Source organism: Ambystoma mexicanum, chromosome 9 (assembly GCF_040938575.1).
Source record: "Ambystoma mexicanum isolate Mex_15411 chromosome 9, UKY_AmexF1_1, whole genome shotgun sequence".
NCBI classification, from domain to species: domain Eukaryota; kingdom Metazoa; phylum Chordata; class Amphibia; order Caudata; family Ambystomatidae; genus Ambystoma; species Ambystoma mexicanum.
Window position 1 is genome coordinate 1,515,565,948 of NC_090931.1, and position 25,325 is coordinate 1,515,591,272.

General features: G+C 47.7%; 1 protein-coding gene across 3 annotated transcripts in view; it reads left to right on the forward strand.

The window, feature by feature from the left end:
• Positions 1-25,325, forward strand: part of LOC138489391 (zinc finger protein 551-like) — a 140,177-nt gene that overhangs the window by 49,079 nt on the left and 65,773 nt on the right. Inside the window, exons 2-4 of one of the 3 annotated variants that reach the window (XM_069617112.1) lie at positions 72-170; positions 11,990-12,172; positions 13,207-13,673. The gene's annotated coding sequence lies outside the window, so the exon portion shown is untranslated. The remainder of the gene's footprint in view (positions 1-71; positions 171-11,989; positions 12,173-13,206; positions 13,674-25,325) is intronic. The other 2 variants (XM_069617113.1, XM_069617111.1) reach the window with 2 other exon arrangements.

A 25,325-nucleotide genomic window follows, 5' to 3' on the forward strand; every position in this document is an offset into this window, starting at 1 on the left:
TAGTGCGCAAATATTGGTATGGTCAATCTGGTACATCTATAATTTTTTTTATTGTACTTTTTCAATTGCAGGAACACAAATTGGCTCAATCATCCCATCTTGGACAGCAAAGTCCCCAGCAGCAATGGCACCATGAAAAATCCTGACATCTGTATTAGGACTTGCCGACGGTAAGAATGTCTTTTTTAAAAACTACCGTATTTTGCTGTGCGTGATGGTGGGGTAATTTTAAAGGTGTAGTAGGAGTCACAATCAGATTTCAAACCTATTTTTGAGGCTGTTCCTTCTGTTCAGTTTGGGGGCGGTACTGAAAGTTCACGTTTCATGTGGGAGTTGCATTTGCAGTGCACTGTGTACTCTCTCCTGGTTTCCCAGCGTTACATCCTGCTTACTAGTTGATGCCTAACACCCAAGAGCTGGTTTTAAGTGTTAGGCAGAATCATATGCAGTACCCTTTGGGAACACCACACACAATTAAGCCTATGTGTAAGTACAATTTCACCTTTGGTACAAGCCTGTACTACACAGTAAAGTGGTAGCGATGGCTGAGCAGCCAGACTTATCTCAAGAGTAAACTGAGCAGTATCAGAAGTTACACGAAGGACAGCAATTACTATGGTTAAAACCAACACTGATTCAAGGTTTCTGAGTAAAAGAATATACATTGATTTACACCATCAGTTATAAAACAGTTCACTGTTATAAAGCAGCAGAAAATCACAATCTTAATACACTACAACACCCAATCAATTCTGGACAAGTTAAGCTCAAAAATGAAGTGTGAGCAAAATGGCACTCCAGCAATTTAAAAGGGGAGGAAAGACCAGGCTATTCAAAATCAACAACACAAACAAGTGATAGGCAGGGCAATCTAGAAAAGGCTTACTACAACTAGGGTTCAAGTCAATAGGCCTGGGCCAATGTTAATGGTTCAGAGTCTTTGCAGAGTATCACACAGTTCAGAGTAGTTCGCGGTTAAGTCTTTGCCAAGTGTTCAAAACGAAGTTGGTCGGAGGAAAAGTTATTCAAAAGAGTAGAAAAGGACAAGCCTTCGGAGAGGTGAAAGATTTCAAACATGTCGGAACTAATGACCGGATTTGAACAGTACCTTAAATGAAGAAGAATGCTGTAGCTGAAGCGGTTGTTCCTGGCACTTCCTGCAGGCTCACGGTTCCTGAAGCGACTGTCATGGTGGCAAGGAGGAAGACTGGATGGTCCTGCACTGCCCAGGGAAGAAGCCAGCAGCAGAACAAAGCATCGAATAAAAGGTGCGCTCCTTAAAACCCAAACGGGTTCCGTTCCTCCTGGCTATCCGGTTCACTGCAGCGATGCACAGCAAATTCGACCAGGAGAGGGAGGCCGGCGTTTGGTGTTTGGCAAGCTGGTTGGTCCCACCAAGCTCCAGGGAAGATGATTCCTTGCAGATCTTCTGTCGTCAGAGTTTCGGCCGATTCGGACCTGCTGCAGGGCTTCACCGGGATGTCCAGTAGTTGCAGCAGTCATCTTCCTTCAGCTCCTCGTTGGTTCTCTCGTTCCAGTTGCGACTCTGCCTTCCAAGTCCCAGAGACCTGCTTTTTAAGCAGTTTTCCCCCATTCACACAGTCTGGCTGTCAATCACACAGCAGGGTGGCTGTCCTGGCAGGACAGTCACCTAGCCAATCAAGCAAGAGTGCGACTTGAGTCTCCAAGGAGACCCTGTGCAGGGGGCCTCAAACCCCTCCCATACATCCTGTCCACCCAGACGCCTAAGGAGGGCTTCTGTGCAGAAGCCTGCCGAAGGACGGCAAACAAAGGAACCAAACCTGGTTTGGCACGCAGAGTAAAACACGAGAAAGATCTTTACAAAAAGAAATGGCGAATAAACCCGACCGGAACCAAATAAAAATCAATGGGGTCCAGCGGGTTTGAGTTTGAGGCTACCACCATAGCCTCTAACTGTACCGAGGCTATTTTCATAGCTCGCGGTAGAATAAAAATATTAGCTACCACTGCCACCAGCCAAATCTTAGAGAACGGCGAACTAAATATTGTTCCATGAGAAACAGACATAAAGGGATAACTATTAACCCTTCCAGTACTCTATTGGAAGATAGGGTGTACTGGGTCTGTAAATTTAAAAAGACAAGTAAAGTCAATGGTAACTTTACATGTTCTGGGAGACAGTAGTCAGTCCCAGAAAATAAGTGGGAAGTCTAAAAAGACAACCCTGTGTCACTGCACTAAAGGTGCTGTGTGACACGCAGTAAAAAGATGATCACCTATGGAGTAGGTGAGACTCTATAGTCCATGAGCAAAAAATGTACAACACACAGCAAAAACACATGTACGAATGGGGAAAAAAGGCTCATACTCTTACAGGTGAAAAAATAAATCCTAGAAATCCAGAAAAGCTGCTGAGGGACTCATCAGGTAAGGAAATTAGCCGTTCTGGAGAATTCCCCCTAACATTAACCCCTGCTCATTTTGGAGTCGCAGGTAGACATGTATCCTTAACTGTTTTCATTGCAGCAACATTGCTCCAAGCATCGGTGTGTCAACCTAACCACCTGTGTCCCAGCAAGAAAAATCCAGTGAAGCACTCGACCCAGTCATGCAGGCAAAGTGTAACATTGGTTGAGTACAAGTGCTGAAGGTTTATATTGGCCCTGTGCATCCAGGTATGGATTTCGCAGCCAATCTGTGGCCTAGTCCAGTGTTGGGCAGAATTGCATGCCGTACCCTCTGGGACCACCACATACAATTAGGACTACAGGTGTAAGCAAAACCAACCTTTGGTATAAGTCTGTACTACAGTTTCTGGTAGCAGGACTGAGCAGTTGGGCTTATATCAAGAGGGAATGTAGAGCTGGAAGGGCTGTTACACAGAGGTCTACAATCACAAGTATTCAAATAGACACTTACACTCAACGTTTCTTGGTAAAACACTAATTTATTACACAATCCTTTATAAAGCATTTACTAAAAGGAGGCAAGTTATATCACACACATATACTACAGTACTGATTACTTAAGCAGTTGCGCTCCCCTGAAGTAAGGGCAAAATAGAAGTAAAGTAGGAGTAAAAAGGCATAGGTTAATCCAACGAATATCAGTGATTCTGAAACCTGGCAAATAGTTCACCAGAGGAGTCAATTCAATGCAATAGGTTAGGCCAAAGTCAATGGGCTAATGTCTTGTATAGGATAAAACGGTTCTGGTTATTAAACGGTAAAGTCTTAGCCAAAGTTCTCAGAAGTAGTTTGTGGAAGAAAGTATGCTGGGTCACAAGATGATCGGGCCTGAAAGTTGCCAATGTTATACGCACATTTGCAGTGAGAGAGGTAAGTTCTCTCGAGTTTTCACAGTTCCTTCCAATGAAGAAAAAGATGCAGCTGAAGACTTCTGTTCCTGGCGTTTCCTGCAGATCTTGCTGTTCCTGAGCCTCAGTCGTGGGGACAAGGCGGAGGATGTCTGGGGACTCCTTAACTGCACGGCGACTGGTCACAAAACTGTCAGACTTGGCAAATCTTTCTTGTAGCTTTCCTTCAAGCACACAAGCTGGTGTCCTCCTCCCTGGTTAATCCTAACCAGCTCTGCGAATGGTATCCAGATGGCTTACGAGTTGATTGGTCCTACCAACTCAAAGGAAGAAGTTGTCCTTGAAGGGGTTTATCCGTCGAGCTGAACTGGGTGTTTTGGACCTGCAGCAAGGCTTCACCGGGCAAAACAACGGTCCAGGAGTCGCAGCAGCCGTCCTCTTCCAGCTCGTCTTCGGTTCTTTCGTTCCAGTGGTCGACTCTGCCTTCCAAGCCAAGAGACTCTCCTTGTATTCAGTTCTCTCCTGTTCATTCCACCCTAGCTGTCACTCGCCCAGCAGGTTGGCTGTCCTTGCCAGACAGTCAGCCAGCCAATCACGCCGGAGTGCATTTGGGTCTCCTAGGAGACTAAGCACGGGGAGTTTCGGGCACTTCCCTCACTTCCTGCCCACCCCAGACACTCAGGCGCCAGAGGCTGTCCTCCGTCCTGAAGCCTGCCAAAGGCGTAGGAACAAAGGGACCAAAACTGGTTTGGCAAGCAGAGACCAATTCTAGAAGGACCTGTCCAAAAAGAAACGGTGAAAAAAGAAGACCGGGTCCTGTTTAAACAAAGGAGGCTCAGACGCCATCTTGAAAAACATGGCTCCCGCGATTTTTAGCTGCCGGTGTTCGTGGACGGGAAAAATCATGGTAGTTTGTTGTAAAACCACTGCCACCAGTCATTTCGATAGGAAAGGGTAGCATTTGACTGCTACATGAGTTTCTAGACACAGGATTACTAGGTAACCCCTCCAGCACTCTATTGGAAGTTAGTGTGTGCTGGGTCTAGGAATTTAAAGACTAGCAAAGTCAATTTCACTTTACTTTCTCTGGGGGACGGTAGTTTATCCCAGAGAAGGTATTTAGACCTTGGGACATCCTGAAAGGCTTCCTTCCCTGTGTCACTGCACTGAGGGTTCTGTGACACGAAAATGAAAAGATGCTTATGTAGTTGTTTAGGCTCCATAATCAAAGAACACAAGAATGAAACGCACATCAAAATACATGAGAGAGTGAGAAGAAAGGCTCACACACTCCCCAGGTAAAAAAAAAAAAAAAAATCCAGCAAAGTGGGTTAAAAGCAAAAGTGTTGGTAGTAGCTCTACATATATTGTGGACACACTGCGTGATCCCCGGGAAGCTTTGCCTTTGCGCAATATAGGGAATGGACTCTCAGAGGTGCTGACTTCTGTTGTAAAGATTGTGCATTCTGCACAAGAGCCTGTCTGTTTGCCACATTAGGTGCAGAAATGGGAGCAGAAAATGCTTTGTTTCACACGGAGGTCAGGTTGCTCTCCAGGGGGAAAAGGTTTTAAATTGTGTTTAGGAACTCAGGAACAAAGTGAGATGCTTTCTCCTGGGTAAAAGAGCCTCTGTGTGATTCAAACTGGCTTGTACTGTTAGCTTACTATGGCGACCGCTACATTTTTCTAAACCACTCCCTGCAAGGCACAGAAAAGAATCCACATCAATGGCTATGAATGCAGAGGAGGAGGAGGAAGGAGGAGGAGGAAGGAGGAGGAGGAGGAAGGAGGAGGAGGAGGAAGGAGGAGGAGGAGGAAGGAGGAGGAGGAGGAAGGAGGAGGAGGAGGAGGAAGGAGGAGGAAGGAGGAGGAGGAAGGAGGAGGAAGGAGGAGGAGGGAGGAGGAGGGAGGAGGGAGGAGGGAGGAGGGAGGAGGGAGGAGGGAGGAGGAGGGAGGAGGAGGGAGGAGGAGGGAGGAGGAGGGAGGAGGAGGGAGGAGGAGGGAGGAGGAGGGAGGAGGAGGGAGGAGGAGGGAGGAGGGAGGAGGAGGGAGGAGGAGGGAGGAGGGAGGAGGGAGGAGGGAGGAGGGAGGAGGGAGGAGGGAGGAGGGAGGAGGGAGGAGGAGGAGGGAGGAGGGAGGAGGGAGGAGGAGGAGGGGGGAGGAGGAGGAGGGAGGAGGAGGGAGGAGGAGGGAGGAGGAGGGAGGAGGAGGGAGGAGGAGGGAGGAGGAGGGAGGAGGAGGGAGGAGGAGGGAGGAGGAGGGAGGAGGAGGGAGGAGGAGGGAGGAGGAGGGAGGAGGAGGGAGGAGGAGGGAGGAGGAGGGAGGAGGAGGGAGGGGGAGGGAGGGAGGAGGAGGGAGGAGGAGGGAGGAGGAGGGAGGGAGGAGGAGGGAGGAGGAGGGAGGAGGAGGAGGGAGGAGGAGGAGGGAGGAGGGAGGGAGGAGGAGGGAGGAGGAGGAGGGAGGAGGAGGGAGGAGGAGGGAGGAGGAGGGAGGAGGAGGGAGGAGGAGGGAGGAGGAGGGAGGAGGAGGGAGGAGGAGGGAGGAGGAGGGAGGAGGAGGGAGGAGGGAGGGAGGAGGAGGGAGGAGGAGGGAGGAGGAGGAATCATCATCATCAATGACTGCATGGTTCAGCCTTTCCGACGTAGGGGCCCTCCCACCTCCCAATACACCTCCAGGAGGAGCTAATGGAACTTCAAAGTGGCTGCCTACTGGAGAGCCAATTCAAAAAATTGTCCTTGGGTGGATTTTGGCAAAATGCAGTTTCCGACTCTATCCAAATGGACAGTCAATGTACTGTTACCTTTCAGCACCTCGTACCTTTTGCAAGATTGGATTTTCAACACTTGCAGCACTAAATGTCGGTCAAAGCTGGAAGAGAACCTGTGGTTGTTTATGTAACCCAATAGTGATGGCTGGCTGCTGAAAGGCAGGCCCACCCTTCACACTATTGCTCCAGTATGCCACTTTCCAACTTGCAAGTGACTGCATTGATAGTAATTAAGTTGTTGTAGTTGAGTATGTCCTACGTTACAGTATGCAATAAATATCCAACTACTTTTAGTCAAAGTCCCCTGTAGCAAAAAATTCTGAATGCTGCGTTTACAAATATTTGTCCACTAATTAGTTATTGCAAGCAATGATTTTGAAAGAATGTTTGGTACCCACACCTCCATTTGGCACCATTCTACACCAGATAAACATTTTGTAGTCCATGTGTATAGAGGGGCCCAAGCCAGGTACCTTTTTTCTTATGGAGGGCTCGGGGGTCAAAAACGTTTAGACCACTGCCTGTAGAGCCTGAAGAGTGACTATCTTGTTATCAAGAATGTTTTTTTTTTTTTTAAAAAAGGCCAAAAAACCTAATTGCTATCTTGCTGGCACCGCTATATGTTAACATACATTTTGATTGCTAGTTTGAATGAGCACTTATCCTCCCTGGTCCCTAGGGGACCGTGCACATGTGGGCTTAAATGGCAGAAGCTTAATGTATTAAACCTTTGCAACATCCCTGGTTGCTTTATCCACATGCTTGCTGTGCCCTTGTGTGCGACGTTGCTATGTGTCTGGTACGGTGCATATACAACTCGTAAACATGACTGCACCTTCAGTGGGTATGAGCAAAATCATTGCAGTGCTTTACTGTGAAGGACCCAGCGATATTCAAGATTTGACTCTGTCGTCTGCTTAAGAACATTGCAGTGTCCCATAGCCCCTGTGAGAATGTGTCTATTGCAGTGGTCTCCCAACAGTCGACCGCGAGCTACGAGTAGCTCGCCAGAGCCTTTGAAGTAGCTCACGCTCGAGTTTCAGGAAAAAAAAGAATGATGCCAGTAAGTGCTCTGACCAATCGCAGGCCTGCAATTCTCTATAGCATATAGATTGCACCATGTGATTGGCCAGAGCACTTTCCTTGCTGAGAGCTGTGCTCCTATTGGCCACATTGGTTTCTTTGTGCTACTCGGTTTGCCCGGGCTTTTTTCTTTAAAAAGCACCATGGCGCCTTGCATCATTTTTGGATCTGTTTTGGAGGTGGCTGAAGCTGGGGCTTGGATTGCAGGAGCGAGCAGACAGTGGCATTCCAGGAAAACGTTTCTTGCTGAGGTAAGTTGGGTCGGGTGGATTGGTGGAAGTTAATCATTTATTTTGTCTTTTTCTGCCGAGCCACTGTGCGCACAGCTGTTGCGTGTTGCTGTCAGAGGGTCGGGCAGCTCGGCAGAACAAAGCCCGGGGTGAAATGGAGACATTCAGCTGTGCTGCTTAATGTCTCCGCTTCACCCTGGGCCCATTTGCAATCATGTGAGCTACTTTTAGGCGACTGGCCTCTGGCGAGCGAGCCCCCTCGGGACTTCCTTGCCAGAGCCTTGCCGTTTCTAATAGTAACTCATATGACTGGAAGTCAACCCAGGGTGAAGCGGAGACATTCAGCATGATAGCTGCGTGCCTCTGTTTCGACCCTGGGCTCATTTTCAGTCATGCAAGCTATTTTTACAAGGCAGGGCTCTGGCGAGCAAGCCCCCTCGGGACTTCCTCGTCAGAGCCCTGCCGTTACTAATAGTAGCTGCAGCCTTGTTGGTCCCAGGATCTTTTGGTTGGATCTCCCTCTGAAGAGAATCTCTCGCATTTGGTGTGCAGGCCACTGGAACGTGAATGAGATGTGCAGGACACTATACCACTCAGCAGTGGAAATGGGGGAAAAATGTAAAGGGGGAATCCCACAAGGACCAGTGTGGGGGCGGAGTTTGCATTTGAACTCCACTCAAAGGAAATGTTCAAAATAGAAGTTTTAAAATGGGGCAACTTCTTTTATGCTGCTTCTTTCCAAACTCCACGCTGCATCAGTTCCACTTTAAATCACTTTCCTGGCTGGGGTGCACCCAAAATACAGTTGGGTAATACAGCGATTTTGAGTACTTTAAGGGATCCATAGACACACTCTACAGTAGAAGGTTACCAGGGTAGCTCAGCAGGCTGAGATGTTAAATATTAAAAAAACTGCTTGTTAATCGTATGACTTTTGCAATTCCTATAAAATGTGTTTGGCGTAGGCATGGTTTGGGCTGGTCACTGGCTTATATTCAGAGCAGAGGTTGGGGGTATTTCTGCCCCTGTAGTGAATATCAAAGGTTGACACCCATGAACCCACAGTTTAATTTCCTAATAACTGCTGTCAGCACAACAGAAGCATTTATATGTGATTAAGCAGTTTGTCAAGCATATAACATCTTTATAAATGACTTGGCATAGGTGCATGCCACATAGTTAATATTTTTCGGAATTGCGAATGTGCTAAAATGGCATTGGTTTTTATTTTTTGACTAAGCAGAATTTTGTGTGCTCAATTATTTTTAAAACCATAATAACACATTGAAATCCCCCTCAGATTACATTGCACGTGCAGTCCCAAAAGAAACGTACAAACGAAACAACACTTGTTGAAATCATGGATCCAGAAGTAGGCGGATCATCCAACAAAAGGCAGAAGACGTATAATTTTCATCAAGAGTGGAAGACCGATGTCTTTTTCGCAAGCGTAAAAGGGAAGTGTGCGTTTAATTTGTAGTGGGAAAGAGTAATGTCGAGAGGCTCTTTGGGACAATACATACAAATTATGAAAAAAACTTTCATAAAGGAAGCCGTCTGCGATCCCAAAAAGTAGCTGAACTAAAAGCTGCACTGCAGATGCAACAATCATTTTTTACCCAACCAGCAAAGAAGGCAAATGCTGCAACAGAGGCATCCTTCGAAGTTGCACATTATTTGGCAAAACACGAATGCACTTTTACAGATGGTGCAGCTGTGAAAGCTGCGATGGGTCTCGTGTTTAAAAACTGCCCTGAAATTATGTCTGCTATTTCAGATGTGCAGTTAGTGCAGATACCCTCCTTGTCATTGTGTTTGCACCTATCGGCCAATGTGATGGGGCAATTGGAAAAAGATTTGAGCATGCACAATTTTTTTTTCTTTCCATTCAGTGTGATGAATCAGTTGATGCAAGTGATACTGCTCAGCTGGCACTGTTTGCTCGAATGGTGTTTGAAGACTTCACCAACAAAGAGGAATTCTTGACCTTGTTGCCTCTGAAATCCACAACCAGAGGTGTTGATATCTACAATGAGGTCAAGAATTATTTTGTCAAAACAAAAATTCCATTGAACAAGTTGGTGGCAATAACAACTGATGGTGCACCAGGGCGTCATTCTGTTTTTGTTGCGTGCTGTAAAGCAGACCCTGATTTCCCTCCATTATTGCACTACCACTGCATCATCCAAAGTGATGGGGTTTGATCACGTAATGGCCCCTGTTGTGCGAATTATGAATTCAATTTGTGCAAAGGCCAAATCTGCTGCACATGGTGATCTGTTGCTACACACGGAAATCTGATGGCTTAGCAGGGGGGAAATACTACGTCGCTTTCTTTCACTTTTGCCAGAAATCAAAGACTTCATGAGGTCAAGAAATGAAGACATCTGCCATTATGCAGCATTTCTTGGCTACTTGATTTGGCATTTCTGGCAGATGTCGCTGAGAAATGAAATACCCTGAACTGTGAACTACAAGGAAAGGATAAAACCATTGCTGACATAAGTGCAGTAAAGACAAGTCCCTTCTTCATGGGAGTTTGGATGGCCAATATTTGCAACCATTCTCTGTGCGTAGAATCACAACAACAAATCTAAGCCCAAAGCACCCTGTGCCACCAGAAGGAGGAATCGAAGAACTCGTTCATCAGGGTGTTAAAACCATCCCCAGTCTGAAACTACACCTGGCAGTGTGTGCAGCACACCCCGTACCACACAGCGGCTCAAACAGTCTGTCACACACTTCAAAACTTAGCCAGCCTTCATGCTAGCCAAACAAAACTTTGCCACTTAGTATACTGCTTCAGAATTAAGCAATATTAAAAATGCTGCGAGAAGTCACACACGCTTCCCACAAGCCACACATCAACAGTGGCCATCCAAACTCTCATGAAGAAGGGAGAGAAAAGACTGCTCTAACCAACAGTGGACAGATGCCCCCCCCCCCCATCTATATATTTCTCTTAACAATGCTTGCAACCTGATCATTGCTTTCACTTAAGCCATTGAACACCAGCCAACAAAAAAGAGTGGCATGTCCAGCAACTGAATTTGCATTAAAGGAGAGTCATCGCCCCCCACGCCTTTCAAGCTCGGGAATATTGTTGAGATTTGTGTAATGTGAAGTGTACAGGGCAGATACTCTGTGAAGTTCAAGGTCAAAGCACCCCTAAAGAGGTTCTGTAAAGCTACCCCCCATAAAAAGCGAACTACCGGCATTCAAAGACTCATTTTGTACTGTAATGCTTTTGAATATGTTTTCACTGCTGGAAGTTACGGATGCTATACCAATGAGGCAGAGCTTTTTTTATTTTAAAGAACACACCGATGGCTTGTTTACCCCCGTTTTCTATTGCCTTTTTGGTTCACAGTAGGGCTAGTTTTGCCAGCCTTTATGTGCAGGGGACGGTGTTCTAATCCCCCCCCCCCCACCGCCCCCATGACTCCTGCGCTACTCAATCTACATTTAGTTTGTTCAAAACTTTGGGGATTGGGGAAATCGCTACATGATTTAATATATACAAATGTAAGTTTCAGGGACTCGGGATTACTGCATGTTCTAGTTATACTTGTGTCACATTCTCTATATTGGTTGATGAGGTTCCCGGAGGGATTTTATTGCCCCTTCAATGCCGTTTGTTTTTTTTTCCAACCACTTGACCTCAGCCGTTAATTGAAGTTAGTTTGCCTGTAAACTTTATTGAATGCTTGCTAGGGATAGTGATCCATGTCATTAATTTTGAATTTATTTTTGATCATTGTTTATTATGATCTGGGGTGAATGCTTTTTATGTTTCTTCTTCTCTAATGATGGGACCAGTTCATTCTCATTAGATGATGTTGAGCTATTTTCATGCTTGTCTGGATTTTTAAGCAGCCTTGTGTATAAGAGGACTGGTGCAGTAGCAGGAGTTTTCTGACCTGGGCATGAAAGAGTGCTGTTAATTGCTTTGCTATTTGAAAGCGGGAGGTCACTTTATTCCCTTAAGGCAGTGGTCTTCAAGCCGTTCTATGCTGGAAGCCCCCACCCCCCTTGAGTAAAATAATTTCTGCCGCCCCCCCACACCCCCCAGGGGCCGGGGGGGGGGTTTAGGTGGGCGAAGAAATCTGACTCTTCTGGAGGATAGTGCCTGGCTCATATTGGCAAAGGCCTTCCTGCTAAGGTGTAATATTGACTTTTTGTTCCCCCAGTAAAGATCACTTTGGTAATGGGTTCTGTCCCTGCATACCCTCCTATTTCCTGTACATGTTGCTGTCTGCAAGCTGGGGCTCTCTATGGTTGATATGTACGTTAAGAAACTGAAACGGGTGCTTGTCTTTTAAAGGGCACACACAAAATGACTGCAGCATTCTAGGTACCAGAGCTCTGCAGTTAAGAAGGTATTGCCTCTCCGGAACACCCACCTCTAATTTGCAAACAGATGCAACTAGTTAAAGCCACAATGGGTGGACGTCTTGGAGGAAGTTAACCAAGCACCAATCACTCATAAATCTGGACACATCAGGCAGGAACATCCATAGCAAGCCCACTATAAATTATGGTTTTGGGTACAGACCTGGTTCACAAATACTTGGCGCATACTAAATTTACTTTTTTTATTTCTTCTTTTAGACATCTCAAATCATGGCAGTCTTTTTGATTCTGACAATTCTCTGCATTTGAAAGGATGGGGAATTTGAGCGTTTGCAATTCCTGGGGAAGTTAATTGTAAATTGCTGATAGAGGGTATCGATGAAAGTATAAGAGAAATACGTGAAGAAAAGGATTTGAAGGCAGTCGTGCTTTTGTAGTTGGGTAAGCAATTCTTTTTTTTTTCTTTTTTTTTGGTTCATCTATTTGATGTTTGGGGGAGGAGGGTACATCTGACGTCCCTATGCGGAGTCGTTCCCTTTTTTCACACATACAGATGAATGCTGCACAATGCCCACCTCATTTACAGCATCTCTTTCCTCTAGAATAACTCTCTAAAGTATAGAGTGCTATGGGTTGAATGTCCTTGGGGACTGTAGTCCAGGTCAGAGTATGTGTGCAGCTAGGACAGAGAATGGATTGGTATTGGTGAATTGCACTCTACCTCCTTAAAGTTAGGTATGCAGTCTTTTAGAATGAAAGTAAAACAATATCTGGTCATCTGTAGGTGAATTTATTCCCATAAAGTCAGCCGACGCGTGTTTCGACCTTAGCCGTCTTCAAGACCTTGAAATTGAACACTTGGTATGGTGACCAGGTTTGGAAGTTCATTGTGAAAATATCTTGAAACAATTTTCTGATGGTACTTGATGATAAAGGGTTAAGTCCCGAGAGACCTGTCGATGGCTGGCGCGTTATGCTAAAAGTCTTTAGTGGTTTTTGGACATCCTGGATTGGTTCCCCAAATTGATTTTTTTAATTTTTTTTTTTTTTTTTTTTTTACCTTAGATGCAATCCTGAAAGTTTAGTCCACAGGTTGGGGAACCAATCTAGGATGTCCAAGGTAGAGCGCGATTCGCAAATACCAATCCGTTTTCTGTCCTATTCATTCAAGGTCTTTATAAGTATACCATGCGGAATTGGTGACGCAGCTCGCCGCTATTTATAAATTATAGTGGTCACAGCACTCTCAAGGGTATGTACCCATACACATTTTTATGAGTGCAGCTACACTGAGTTGTGGGTAGCTGCATGGGGAGGGAGGGAAAGCGCCAAGGAGAGCAAGAATAAGCAAAACCCCAAGGGGGCGGATAGGATCGCGCTTAAGGGTAGTCACCCCAGTGTACAGCTCAGGCAAAATCTTTGTTGTATTGGTAGTCACATTATGAAGTTTCAACTTGCCTTTTTCATACCCGCAGCCAAGAAACAGTATTAAGACACAGGAAACATTTCATGAAATAACGAAAAGCTTTAAAAAGAAAGGTAGAGGAGAAAAAGCAGCTACTGGTGGAATCTGGAAAAAGAAGATGCAGAGAAAAAGAGAATTATATTGTAAAAGCTGATGGGTGAAAACGGACTATTCCAAAATGTATTCATGGCTGTTCACAAAAGCTGAAAAACCGAAGTCTTTTGGCAGGGATGGCTAGTGTTCTTCATTCCGCCTACATTCCTTACTCAGAACCTGCCTCTTAATTCACCTGGACAATTAATAGACACAGCATTAAATCTGCAAATGTCTGTGTAATGTTGCCGTTGCTGGTGATGTAGCTGTGCAACAACTGCAAAATATTGGACTATAAAGTAACCCGTCAATTGTCTGCTACAAATGTTTTGTCGGACCGATCTAATTTGACAAGCTGAACTCTATCACCACGTCTCCTTAACGGTGTGTTCTTGTTACAGTATGACAGTCATGCCTGTTTGGACAATGAAGTGACACCTACATGTTACCACACACCTGCGCAATCTTTCAGATTACGTTTTTTTTAAAAAAAAACAATTGAATTGTAACACCCCCACAACTGAGTTTGGTTGCTATGTCAGCCCCTGCTACTAATCTACAATGTAATTGTAGCGCACATGCTGCTCTGTGAACTGAAGATGCAAGTGCTCTTGTGTGTAGAACTATTATGGTTGATCTGGTGAATTTGTAGGTTGGTGCCAACTTGTAAATGGTACATGTGTTTGTGCTATTGGATTTCTGTGGGGGTGTGGGGGGGGGGGGGGTCAGCTAATGTTTTCTTGGGTGTGGTGAATGGTCGAACTAATTGCTAGCTGCTCATAGTGATATTGGTTGAAGTGATCAGCAATTTTGTCATGCAGGTAGACCTTTAACGGATTCTGTTTAGGTCACTGAAAGTGTTTATTTTAGTGCAGTGATTTGTAATTGTGGGAGTTTATTGGGGGTGATGCCATGTTAGCTAGAGGTGAGATATGAAATGAGGGAGTTTAGAGGTTGTTTCGTGACATTGTGGGGTGGATTTGTAGTTTTGTATACTAAATCAGCAAACCTTCGTTAATGACATTTGAGTGCTCTAGCAAAGAAGGCAAGTAACGGCTGCAAATTCCATGTTTTCCAGTACACTATTCATGAGTCTAACCCTATAGTAATAACACCCATCTTACACACAAGGAATCAAAACCCTTTTCCTAAATCGTTTGAAAGCAACATCCTCCTGAAATTGTCTGCAATAATCGTTCACAATTTCAAACCCATCCTGAAGTTGTCAAGAAGTCATCCTGGAGTAATACAAGATCATCACGAAGTAATCAGAACTCCTCTTGGAGTAGTTTCTGTGATCACTCTAGAGTCATCGCATTTGAATATTTCGGCCTATACACATACTTCAGGATGGTTTCGGATGATCTCCCTGAACTAGCCATGGATGACTCTAGGATGGAGTCACCTGATGACTCAAGAATGATTCCAGGAAGATCTTCCTTTTTGACTTGGGATGATTGACTCTAGGATGGAGTCACCGGATGACTCCAGAATGATTCCAGGAAGATCTTCCTTTTTGACTTTGGCGTGTTTTCAATTATATGAAAATGGAAGAGTGTGGTGAGGTCCCCTTTAAGCGACATGACACGTGAGATGTCAGTCAGCTGGTTGAATAAATAGGGTGTCATGCCACTTGAGCTTTAGTTCACATGCGGAGCCCAGACCAAGGTATTGTGTCCTGAGTCTCTGTGTTAGAAGCCCTTTAACGTGGGGCTTAGAGGCATCAGTGCTCATAATAATGAGGTGATTTACAGATGCTGACATCACTCGCACTGTGGTAGGGGGTCTTCTGTAAAGCCCACCTCAGGCCATTTGCTTTAGAAGTCTATACGTAACACAGAATATTGTTTCTGTGCACAAAGACATCTCATGGGTCCTACTATGTCCATGTTTATTTTATTCTACACTCTGCAGAGTCTTTCTATTGGCTTCTTGGGGAGACTCTTCATTTTAATCACTTTCTCACTCTCCCACATACTGTTCATTCTCCAAGTATGTGCCCAAGCAACCTGCCCATGCCTGGCCACTAACATGTGGTTCTTAGCAGCCACTGTGGCCATAATACCTAGGTGTCCTGAGTGGCTGCAGCAAGTTCCATCGTCGTGCCCCGTGAGGGTATTGCTGCCTCCCCTACAAGCATCAATCCACCTCCATGGACTGTTGGGATCTGTTCAAAGGGTCGCATGCGAGTCTTCCCCTTGGAGTATAGTCAATGGCCACCCCTTGCTCAAATGCTCCCACACCTGGTTAAGTTTATTATCCTCGCAATCAGCTTTCATTCGGTGTTTAGTCCAAATGGGCCCCTCACAAACTATCATTCACGCCCTTTTCTATCGTACACTCCAGGGCAGACATAATTTGCACCTTACACCCTGCACACAGAAGTGAAATACAATTAGCAATTTCACTCTAGCTTGGCTGGCACATTTTTTACCTTAAACATATACTGGTTGACGTGGGCCTGTCTCAACAATCAGAAGGCCCAGGCTACATTTTACTGGTTTCCCCTCTCACTTGGCAGTGGCGGAGCAGGGCCGGCCTTGGAGGCAGTAAAACCCTTGGCGAATGGGCGCACCCCCCCCTCTCCCTGCACGTCCTGGTAGACAGGGGGGGGGATTGATGGGGGGGCACCAATTCGCTCATTTGTTTTGACCTTCCCTGCTCCTGCGCCTCGCAGGGAGTTGATCACTGGAATGAAACGCTCATGCATGGTAATGCATGAGTGTCCTATTGTAATGAAAACCTCCTGGATCTCGCGTCGGAGCAGGGAGGCAATCATCCTGTGAATAGGGTGCTAATAGCACCCTATTCACAGGATGCGCCCAGCCATTGTGAGTGCATTCAATAACATAAGGGCGCTTGCCGCGCCTTCTCCCAGTATGCCAGCTCAGGAGAGTCCTTGAAAGACTCCCAGAGCTGGCGTGGTGTGGGGCCCATGGTGCCCTGGAGGGAGCATTGCGCCACGGGCAGTCGCCCGGCCCGCCCTAAGGTCGGCTCTGAGCCAGAGGGTAGCAGCCGCACCCCTAGTGCCAAATGCACCCCCCAGTCTCCCGCTGGGGTGCTATTATTCACCCCTGGCACCAAAAACCGCCTCTGCCACTTGGGGCAATAGCGTTCCCATCCCATACGAGTTAACCAGGGCAGCACTGATGGACATTGACGAGGTTAAAAGGTTGTATAGAACCTGGGCATAGGTTTCACTTCCTTGTCCGTTTTTTCCCTTTACTTTAATACTTCCCGTTTTTCTTTCCCCGCCCGCTTCTCCACTCCCTCCTGGAATTCCTATGCTAAGTCTCGATGTGTATATTGAAAGAGCAGTGATCACGTGACTTCTAACGTGCTGTGAACGTGATGTTGGAGAAGGCCACTATTGAGCAGCACGTTTCTCCGCTCCCTCTTCCGTTTCTGTGTTTACATTGGAAACGGAGTGATCACGTGGGGGCGTCATCCCTTGACTTGTAACGTGCTATGAACGTGACGTTCCAGAAGGCCGCTGTTGCACAGCCCGGTTCTGCATTGAATGTCGCTTTTTGCACCGAGGTAAGAGTGTTATGCACAGCACGCCAGCAGAATTACAGTAGGAAGGCATGACTTGGGAGATGCATTAGATGTCCGGGTTACTGCTACACGCCACGGCACTAGGAGCTCTCCAAGCGTCCCTGTTCGTAGGCTGAACAGAAGTGCAAAAAAGCCACTAGTGGTACTCTCAATGCATCAAAAAAGGTTGACCAGGAACACAAACTTTAGCTCAAATAATTTGATTTCAAGGTTTATCGTAGTAATGTCTTATAGGGTTTACTTCCAAAAAACTAATTGCATAATAAAGCCACATGACGCATGTACATTCTTAGAACATGGTAAGCCAAAAGAATATCGTTGTGCAGGGGAGTTGCTAGGTCTGGAAAAGACCCGGAGCTAAGCTGATGTCGGAACTGTTGGGACTGGGGGCTAGCTAGTCTTTTGGCTGTAGCTCCTGAGATTCTATCCGGGGCTACAACCAAAAGATCAGGGGCTATAGCCCCCCTACCCCCACCTAGCAACGCCCCTGTCGTTGTGGCTTTAATTTTCAAATCGTTAATAGGAAACTGTAAGTCCCAGAATGCAAGATGATGTCAACCTGAAAAATTAAGTTACCCCCACGGTTTTGTATGTGCTGGTGTAGGCCCCCAGCCTTAACACACGCATACACCCACACGCACCCATGCATGCAAGGACGACACGCCGGAGACGTGTGATGGCTCCGGTCTCCGGCGCGAACTGCCGGGCACCGCCTTTATTCAACTAATGCGCATGCGCGAGCCCCGTGGCGGCTCGCGCATGCGTACTTCGTGTACCCAGTACACAACATCCCTCCTTTTCCCCGGAAATAAACAATTAACACTTCCTTGCAGAAACAATAACAATTAACAACGGACTGCAGAAGTACAACCTGGTTCCTTCTTTGGATTTGCAACAACACCTTTCCCCACCTATGGTGCAGGGTCCATAATGAAGTCTCTGAACCTCTGGGGAAGTCGTCGTCTGGCCCTGCTCGGGTACCGGGTGCCCCATCACTAGGGGCCTCCGATGTCTCGTGATCTGCAGTTGGGGTGGCTTCTTCCACCCTTGTCTCTTCCCCTTGTTCCGGGACTTGTTCTGCTGTTTCCTCATCACTCTCTGCCTTGATGCGCTTGAAAAATGACACGTTTCTGGTGACGGTTCCTCTGGCATTGGCTGCGGTGACCATTGTACCTTTCACATGTGTTACCTCCAGTGGTTGGGTCTCATACGTTGTCGACAGCTTTCCTTCTGCTCTTCTATTTCGTACCAACATGGTATCCCCAACCGCGATCTGTTTTTCTGGCAGTCTCCTCCGCGCTGTTTCATTCTCGTTTCTCCATGACCTTTCTAGTTGTACTTGGTCATTGTCGATCACTCCTGGTTGTCTCCCCTCTGACTCCGGTATGAGTCTCCTTGGGATCCTCTTGAAAAGTGCCTCAGCAGGGGCTATTCCAGTTGATCGATGCGGTGTTGTGCGATACTCCCGGAGAAATTCGACCAAATTCCGCCTGAGGTCTTCCCCACCATTTTCGGATATGCAACACCTTGTTTAGTGTCCGCATGAAGCGCTCCACTTCTCCATTGGCTCTTGGCCAAAGTGGGGTGACCTTTCGTTGTTTTATGCCTCTCTCTTCGCAGTATCGAGCAAACGACTGTCCTTGGAAAGGTGACCCATTGTCCGAACATAACTCGAGGGGAAACCCATGGGTAGCAAATATCTTGTCCAAGGCCAGGGTGGTGTGGTCGGTGGCCTGGGACTCGACCAGTTCCACCTCTGGATATCGGGACCATTGGTCAGTCACTGCTAGGAATTGTAGTCCTCTTCTGGTCGAGCCAAAATCGGCATGTACTGTCCCCCAGGGTGAATCGCTCCTTGCCATGGACTGAATCGGGGGTCCCTTCTCCGCCGGGCTCCTTGCTTGGCACGGGATGCAGGCCCTTACATACTCTTCCACTCTCTTTTCCAATTCGGGGAACCACACTTTGAGTCTGAGACGTGCCTTCATTCTGGTCATCCCTTGGTGTCCGTTGTGTGTCAACTGAAGGACCTTTGGCACGAGTGACCTGGGGATCACAATCCGGTGCCCTCTCAGCAGGAGACCATTGGCAGTCACTGACAGTTCCTGTCGTGCACCCCAGAGCAATTGCAGGTCCCTTTGCGTTTCTTCGGGCATTATTCAGGAGTTCCCGCCATGCTCCTGTGGCTACCGCACCTTTCACTCTCAGAAACGCCTCATCCGAGTTCGATTCGTTGGCAATTTCCCGTCTTATCAGGGCAATGGGAAGCGCCGACTCGACAACCATGTGAATGGTGTCCATACAGTTTGCAACCTCCGTAGTGTCTCTGGGTCTTCCTGCGCCGGGGTGGCGAGACAAATAGTCTGCAGGGTTGTGCGTGCCTGGGCGATATACCAGTTTCACCCCGTACTCCATGAGGGATAGCATCCACCTCTCTATCCGAGGTGGCGGTTTGGATGAAGCGCCAGCCAGAATGGGCAGTAGGGGCTTGTGGTCCGTCACCACAACAACTGGTTTCCCCAGAATATATAATCTAAAATGTTTACAGCCCCATAGTATTGCGAGGGATTCGCGTTCAATTTGGGAATATCTTCTCTCTGTGTCTGTAAGAGCCTTGCTGGCGTATGCAACGGGTCGCATGGATCCCTGTTGATCCGCCTGCACGAGAACCGCCCCAAGTCCCACTGGACTGGCGTCCACTATAATTTCGGACTCCCGGGCTGGGTTGAAATATGCCGTGGTGTCTTGTTCAGACAGGGCATCCTTGATGGCCGTGAATGCTCTCTGTTCCTTGCCAGTCCACGTCCATGCCACTTGGTTCCTCGTGAGTGCTCTCAGGGGTTCGGAGAGAGATGCGAAGTCTCGAATAAAACGCCCACAGTAGTTCACCATCCCTAAGAAGCTGCGGACTTCTGCCGGGGACGTGGGAGGTGACGCTTCTCGAATGTCTCTCACCTTCTCAGGGTCAGGGGATATGCCTCCCGCATGGAGGACAAATCCAAAAAATTCCAGGCTGTCCTTCAGGAATTCACACTTTTCTTGGTGCAGCGTCAGGCCGAGGTTGTGGAGCCTTTGAAAAGTGTTTTCCAGACGCTTGATGTGCTCAGCTTCAGATTTGGCAAAGACTAGGATATCGTCTGACATGTTTATTACTCCTTTTAGTCCGGACAGAGCCCCCCTGATGGCATTTTGGAAGACTTCTGCCGCCGAGGAAGTTCCAAAACTGAGCCTTTTATATTGGTACAGTCCTTCGTGTGTAGTAAAGGTTGTAATATATCTAGACTCTGAGTGGAGCTCCAACTGGTGATACCCCGCTCTCAGGTCTAGTTTCGAAAAGAATTTCGCGCCCTGAAGTTCACCAACGATGTCGTCCAGAGTGTGGGAGTGAGATGACGTTCTCTTTTTATGGCCAGATTTGGAAGTCTCATGTCCACGCAAATGCATACAGCCCCAGGCTGTTTGGGCTTTGGGGCCACTACAATAGGAGAGACCCACGGGGTGGGCCTTCCACCTTTTCAATGATATCTCGTTCCACTAGGTCTTGCAGCTCCTTTTCCACCTGAGCCCTCAGATGGAACGGTATGCGACGATGTTTCAGTGCCGTTGGTCTGACTGACTCGTCAATGTGGAGCCTTATTGGCTCAGCCTTCAGTTTCCCTATGCCCCTGAAGAGCTTCTCAAAGCGTGTCAGCAGGCTGTCCAGATCTGTGTGATACACAGCAAAAGTGAAATGAACCAGGTTGAGTGCTTCAGATGCTGCGCAGCTTAAAAGAGAGTGCGGACTGACGTTGGTTACAAAAAACCTCGCTTTGATGCTGTTTTGGCCATGGGTCACTGGGGCTACAAATACCCCTTGGATGGGTAGCGGGGTATCTTCACCAAAAGCGTATATCTGGGCTTTGGAGGGCGACAGGGTTGGTGGGCCTGCCAGTGCGTTGTAATGTCTGTCCGCCAGTACACAGACTGAAGCTCCCGTGTCAATGAGGACTGGGGTGGGAATCTCTCCAATGGCCACAGTACATATGGGCCTTCGTCTGGTGCCGGGGCCATTTGCGATGCTGGAAATGAAGAAAACTTCTTCCTCCTCTTCTTCCTCTTCTTCAGCAATGTTTAGGTCGTGCACGTCCTGTTCAAGGGAGGATATGCTCCTTGCCGTGCGAGCACCACCTCTACCGGCCCTCTCTGGTCCTTTGTTTGCTGCTACGGGCATGGCGGCCCTACACATCCTTGCGTAATGCCCCGGTATCCCACACCTGCCACATGTTCGTGATTTGGCTGAGCATTCGCCCCTGTGTGGGAGGTCATATCCACAGTAGGAGCACGACTGAGGGGTACCTGAAGTCGTGGGTCCTTCTCCCTTCTTCGGTGTCCATCTGGCCTTCCCAGGTGTGAACCGTCCGACTGCTAGAGCCTCCTCCTCACTCTTGGAATGTGTGGCCGTGTCCATTTTCGATCCTCTGGCCTCCGCCAGCTCATACGCTCTTCCCATGTCCAGGATTTGCCGGAGGGTCAGCCCTGGTTCCCTCAGGACTTGCCTCCTCAGTTTTCCTGAGCAGCAACCTTGCAGCAGTTGGTTGCAGACCATTTCCTCTTCGTTGACCCATCTGCAGGAGCTCGCTAGGTGTCTCAACCGGGCACAAAACTGGTCCAGTGACTCTTCGCTTCGTTGTTTTTCTGCCCCCATGACAAACCTGTCGAAATCAACATTGGCTAATGGTAGGAAGTGATCCCGAAGTGCTTGCTTGACAGCGTCATACGTTGCCACTGGAATGTCAAGGAGTCATATATTTTCTGGACTTCAGTGCCTGCAGAGTACATCATGATGGCGATCTTTGCTTCGTCTTCAGTCTCCCCCGAGGCTCTGAACATCATTTCCAGTCTTTTGACCCATGTGAGCCATTTTGGGCCAAGTTTTGATGGGGGGCCCCATAGTATCAAATTCGGGCATGGGAGCCAAAGTGGTGCGCACTCTGCGTGGTATTGGGGCAACGGCGCCCTCTTCATCGGTTTCTTCACCCATCACGATAGGTACTCACTGTATTGTCTTGGCAGGTTGACGGATGATCCGACTCCCAACTGTGGCAGAGTTTACCTGTTGGCTCTTCTGCCACTTTTGTGCCACAGCCCTGGTTCAGCTGGGCTGTGAAGTGTCCAAAAATTGCTGCAAGGGCAGATGGCGCACGAGCACCCGGAACGGGCCGCAACCACTGCGTGTGTCGTCGTGAGTGAGCACTCAAAATGGCCGCCGGCTGTTAGAGCGGGTCCGCGACTGCGGAGTTGTGCTTCGTTTCGCCGGTGTCGTCGGAAACGGGAAGAACAGCTCCGATCCCGCCTCGTCGCCAATTTTGTATGTGCTGGAGTAGGCCCCCAGCCTTCACACACGCATACAGCCACACGCACCCATGCATGCAAGGACGACACGCCGGAGACGTGTGATGGCTCCGGTCTCCGGCGCGAACTGCCGGGCACTGCCTTTATTCAACTAATGCGCATGCGCGAGCCCCGTGGCTGCTCGCCCATGCGTACTTCGTGTACGCAGTACACAACACACGGTTATTTCAGTGATTTAAGACCTGTAATAAAAGAAGTTGGAAACATTTCATTAGTGACTTAAAGCAACTTTATTGTTTTGAATATTTATTTTATTTATTGGTCATTGGTTTCGCACCTATATACCAAGTGTTGCCAGGCACCACAACACAAGATGGGGTTGGGGGGGGGGGACATGTGAATAAGAAAGTAGAGCAACAGAAAGCGGTTATATTGGCCATGTGACAGTCCATCCGTGCACGAACAAGAAGGTAAGTGTAGGGGGGGGAGGGGTTAGAGTGAGAAGTGGAGGAGTGGGGTGACCCCAAGGTTGCGGGTGAGCAAGTGCTGGAAGGGGCAAGGCGGCAAGTGCCAGGTGAAGATGGGGGAAGGGAAGAGTGCAGTGGACTAGGAGGACCTGATTGGGCTAGTCTCAGAAAGAGTCCCAGAGGGCAAGTGCTGTCAGGGGATGCTGTGGGGACTGGTAGGTGGAGTGGTCTGGCCCCTGTATGACTCTGAAGGTTCCAGACCCCAGTCGCAGTGTCAGAGGGAGAGTTAGCTTGGGAGGGGGAAAGGGAAAGGGAGGAGAAAAGGAAAGTCTTGAGAAGTTTCTGGAACTTAATATCTGGCTCAAGTCTGAGGGGAGGAGGCATGCGGTTCCAGACGGAGTAGCCAGCCGAGGGCAGGGTTCTACCTCCCACTCTCTGCTTGGAGAAACGTTTGACCTGCAGAAAGTTGGAGCCAGAGGACCGAAGTAATCTGGCGGGGAGGTATTTGGGGAGGAAAAGCTGGATGTAGTGCAGTTCCACGCCCCAGACCGCCTTGTGGATGATGCAAAGGGTCTTCGATCTGATTATCCTTGCGGACACCGGGAGCCAGTCGAGAGATTTTAGGGCAGGAGAGATATGGTCCCTGGACTTGAGGTCAAGGATAAGGCTCACAGTCCTATTCTAGATTAGTTGAAGGGGGCAAAGGGAGGAAAGAAGCAGATTGAAGAAGAGGCTGTTGTAGTAGTCCAGCCTAGAGAGAATCAGGGCTCTGGAGATGTTGAGCTTCTGGGCGAAGGTGAGGAAAGGTAAAATGCCCCTGAGGAGGTGCAGCTGAAAGTTTGACTTCATGGCAAGGTCTGTGATGTGTGGAGGGAATGTGAGCGAGGAGTGAAAAGATGATCCGCCTCAAGTGGATGAGAGGAGTGGACCCAATGAGTTAGGCCATAGATTGGTGGGAAATGAGGAGCAGCTGTTCCAAGGAGAAGGATCTGAGGGATCTCTGTATTGCTGGCATTAAGGCAGAGATCATTAGTAGAACACCATGCCTGAATAGCAGTTATTCATTCGGGTACGAGGGAGGAGGCGGAGGAGGTAGAGGAAGGCAGCTTTAAATAGAGCTGTGAAGTCTTCTGCATAACGCTGGAAGTGGAGAAAGAAGGTGATCAGTTGGGCCAAAGGGGCCAGGTAGATGTTCAAGAGCAATGGTGATAGGATAGAGCCCTGAGGGATGCCACATGTAGGGAGTGAGGTGGAGGAAAGTAAAGGACCCAATTGCACTTGGGCTGGTCTGTCTGCAAGAAAGGTGGTGAGCTACGCCAGTGACCTGTCTGTGATTCCTAGGGTATCATGGAGGTGGTTTATGAGGATGGAGTAGTTGACTGTGATGAAGGCAGATGAGAGATCGAGGAGGATTAGAACAGAGTGTGAGTTATAGAGTTCAGATTAGCCATGCACGTGTACACACGGCGGCAAAGATTTCTCTTACCACAACAGACCCAGATACCGGGCTATAGCCAAGCCCTAAAGAACAACTTTTGGAACTTTCACCAACTCCTGCCTCTTTTACCAAATAGAGTAATTACCAGGGAAAGATACAGGGAGTTCTTCCAAAACACCTACAAAAGGGTGTGCGAATAAGGGAGCTACATTCAAGTTTCCCTTTTGTACAACTCATCTCGAAGTTTACATGTTGAAACTCTAATTTTCGTTTGTCATGTTGTTCAATGTTTTGTTTTTCTATTATGAATCATGTAGATTAATGGTTTTTCTTTGATTATGATATGTTTATTGTGGAATGGAACACAGATTTCAATGTGGATTTCTAACTGTCTCTATACAAATCACTTTTTTATTAGGATTAATATGAATTAAAGAATACATGTAATTCCAAGATGGTTTTTTTTCTCCCCAACTAGCTCAATTCTGCTAAAACACCTATAAATAATTGAATTAGAGGATTGATGCAACTTAGAGGTCAACCGGGAAGCTATTATCGAGTGATTTTTCTTTTTTCTAAATATTTGTTCTGATTAGACTGTTTACATGTAGAGTGGGTTACATCTATATTTACATATACAGATTAGAGAGTAGGTCATCACTGTGTTCAGGAGAGCAGTTTCGGGGTGGAGGGTCAGTTGGGGGATGACCAGCTTTTCCATTAGTTTGCCCAAAAAGGGGGTTATGGAGATAATAGTTAGCCGGGCAAGAAGGATCAGCAGTCAGCTTTTTTTTAGGAGAGGATGCACAAGAGTGCTTAAGGGGTTGAGGGAAATGGTTGCAGAGGTTAGCCAAGGCTGGGGTGTGAGAGGCAATGGTGCCTTTGATGGTTCTGAAGGAGCGGGGGAGCACCTGTTTAGAGGAGACGTTCATAGAGCGGACAACTCTACAGTTCTCATGTGGTGCAATGGGAGAGAAGGAGAAGAGTACGGGGGAGGAGAAGGGGGCACAGGGAGGTGAGAGAAGGAAGACTGGGGGGCGAAGCAGATGGCAGAGAGGACAAGATGTCCAGAGTTTTGGAGAAGTGGTCGGCCAATGCAGAGCAGAGGGCCTGGGAGGGAGGAGGAGAGGAAAATACTGTGGAAGTATTGGCAAGTTCTTGCAGATTTGAAAGAGTCTGCCATGCTATTGGTGGTCCAGAGATGTAGACTTGGACATGAGCCCTCTTCTTTGATCATATAGC